Raw genomic sequence first — 3,356 nt, 5'->3', positions numbered from 1 at the left:
ACAGCACAACACAGAACTCTTTCTTAGCAGCAAAATAGGACATAGTCTAAAGAGGGACGTCAAACTCTTTAGATGCAAGTTAAAGGATGATCGCCACCACCATCCAACCATACCCCTATTAGAAGTCAAATGGGTATTCTAAGATATACTAGTTTCACCTTCATATTTGGGATATTTCTAAACTCATACTGAGGGTAAACTTCTCTTTCTTTCAAATTTGAGTGACAGTAAACCTAGAGTTTTGGAAATTATGTCCTGGTAAGTTCTTGCCTATGGATTTGAAGGATCCCACATTCATGGTTAAGAGGTTACAAGCCCCTTTTCCGCAACTCAACAACTTGTCACTTATCCCGAGCCAAAGATCTTCTGAAATAAAAGTCTATCTTGTCTACCGATCGAGTCAAACTACAAGAAGTATGATTCCTAGAGTATTGGGGATATGTAGGATGGACTCTATGTATAAAACTCGACTGCATTCCATCTTTCCCCCAGATCCCTTTATTCTCCAGCTTTTTGGTTTCATCAAAAACTCTAAAACTGAGATAGCTTATGAATTTTTTTAAAAAATTATGCTATAAATCAAGCTTTATGAACTACAAGTGGCCTGAATTCTCATGTAATCTGAGATATGCAGAAAACCTGATACCGAAGTCTAGCCATAACTCCAAAAAATTGGTGTCAAACCCAACCCCTTTAAAATTCAAATTTGTGGTTGGACAAAATTAGGAATGCCAACCTCTTTTTTTGCAGGGCTACTTGCATCCACCCTACCCAAAGAGAGGGGGTAGTTGTTAACCCCTAATTTTTGCCCTCCATGACTAAATTTAATCCGGAGTTTCTGAGATCGAAATATTTATTTAATCCAGATAAATATGCTCTAAAATATTTATTTTGAATTAATTTTGTCATTTAAGTGACGATTATACATTTTTGTATTTACATATGCAAGATTGTATAAATTTTAGTTACTTAAATAAACCTTTATCAAAATTGGGCCATTATTGAGATTAATTTTGAAAATCAATTTAAATAGGTAAAATCTTGATTTATACTTAATTAATTCTCAAAAATAATTTATTTGGATAAATAGATTTATACTAAATTTATTTCAATTTAATTTGGTCAATTTATTAAATTTTGACCATAATTGAAATCAAATTAGACATTTGCAATAAAATGGACCAATTTAATTTTTAATTCGATCAAAATATTAATTAAATTTGACTAAGTCCTAAATTTTAATTGGGGGTTATGTGTTAAATAGACCCCAAAATTTTAGCAATCCTAATCACTTAATTACAAAAAATTAAATTAAAAAACCACACCATCCTAAACCAACCCAACTTTCTTCTCTTTTCCCTTCACTAATTACCCAACAACACAACCCAATATTAATAACTCCAAGTCCAACGCCAAACCAGCCCCACACACCTAATTTAACATATCCAGTATCCCATTTCCTTTATTACTAGCCCAACAACAACAGCCTAGACTGGCAACCTGACTTGGCCTAATATCTATCTCCTCCTGTTTCTTTAACATAGCATACAACAGCCCTCAAAACAATAATTTCAACTGACAGTAATGAAAAATAACTGTGACCCGGCTCCAACCTAAAATTCAGTGACAAACTGACCCAAACCCACAGCTCTAACTCATCCAACAAGATCCAACCTGACCTAACTTTTCTCCACATGTGACACCACGCGATGGTGTACCAAGAAAGAGACAAATTTTCTAGAATAAGGTCGAGGTAGCTTCTCAAATAGTTGGATTTGTACAAATTCATATGTATTTGTATGAATTTCATTGGCTATTATGAAAATTCCTCTATCACCTTATTTTAATATTTCTCAAGAAATGCAAAATTTTTACAAATTGTTAGTTGGAATCCGATCCTAAATCAAAATCTGAAATTTCTTTTCTTTTTATCCCTAAAATGCCCCTAAGAGTGGCGTATCCCACATTGGTTAAAGCCCAGAAAATCAGTCTTTGAATTTTTCTATAAAAAGGGCTCACTGTTGAGCTAAAAATCTAAGTATTGAAGGTGAGAAAAATTACTTTCAAGTAAAGAGTCATCTTTTTTTAGTAAAAAATTTTCACGAAAGGCAATCGACTACTCAGAGTCCTCGAAATCACAGCAAAGCTTTCGGTGATGGCATTTCGACGTTAACTCAAGTCACGTTTTTCTGCCCCAAACAAGGTAAATGCGCCTTCTTTTTTTAGTTTTGTCATCATTTTTTATTTTCTTCATTCCTTTCTTCATAGTTTTGTAATCGTAGTTGCTGGGGTTGTTTGTTGTAGACGCCTTTGATGGATATAGAATTTTTTTGTGTTGGTTGTTGTTATGTTGTTTTGTTAAATCAATGTTCATACTATAGTGTTTTCTCCATTATCGATTTGTATATTTTGATTTTGTAGTTTTGAACTCCCTGTCTTGTGTTAATCTTAGTGGTTAGTTGTTAGTTCCTCTTTTAGAACATATTGTGAGAATTTTATGTTTTTCAATTTGATTTTATATCTTCCATCGCGAGGTTTAGACCACTATTTCTGTATTGACTTTGTTTAAATATCCAACGTATAGGGTTCTTTCAATCTACTATCTTCAATTCAGCTATAAGTTCAATGCATCAGTCTCATAATTTTGTCAGATTTACCTTTGAAATTATGATTGCATCATTTTTTATGATTTACCAGCATACTTCTTTTATATTTGGACATGGGGTCTGACAACAACAGTAATTTAGCTGAATAATACTTCTCCTAGTTTGCATTCATGGCCTTAGTTTTATGTTGTTGGTGTTTTTCCTTTTTCTTGCTTTGTCTCGTGTTCGCCTTTAAATTTTCATGGTCAGTTAGAAATATTTTTAAAGGTTTTATTGATAAAAAATTATAGAAAAAAGACAAAGGAGATGTCATATCGGTTCTTAATCATCCTGTGACCCTTTAAGGACACATATTGACTCAAAGTTCTTAGAGCTTGTCAAGAGAGGGCAAGGATGAACTAAGTGTTAGCTAATTCTTTAAATGCTTACCCTGTGTGTGTGACTTTTTTATTCTAACTTTGTTGTTTAATTTGGATCCTTCTAACTAAAATAGGGATAGTAGAAGCTTTGTGCTTATTTTATTTTGTCTAAAACCAGCAATGTCCCAAGACATATCTTTTAGGTGAAATGTTTTGATCAAATCTACCTCTAACTTACCTTTATGGTAAAATCTGTTTGGAAATTCATATTTCCGCAAATATCCTTTCCTTTCCTTGAAACTAGTAGTTTTTTCAAGCATTTGTGTGACTTAAGTATAGTTTGTAGAGCCTCTTGATCTTTATTATCAAATGGTAATCTATAAGTTGCTGA

Source organism: Capsicum annuum, chromosome 7 (assembly GCF_002878395.1).
Source record: "Capsicum annuum cultivar UCD-10X-F1 chromosome 7, UCD10Xv1.1, whole genome shotgun sequence".
In the NCBI taxonomy this organism is placed as follows: domain Eukaryota; kingdom Viridiplantae; phylum Streptophyta; class Magnoliopsida; order Solanales; family Solanaceae; genus Capsicum; species Capsicum annuum.
The sequence above is the reverse complement of the archived record's forward strand: the minus strand, read 5'-3'. Positions refer to the sequence as shown.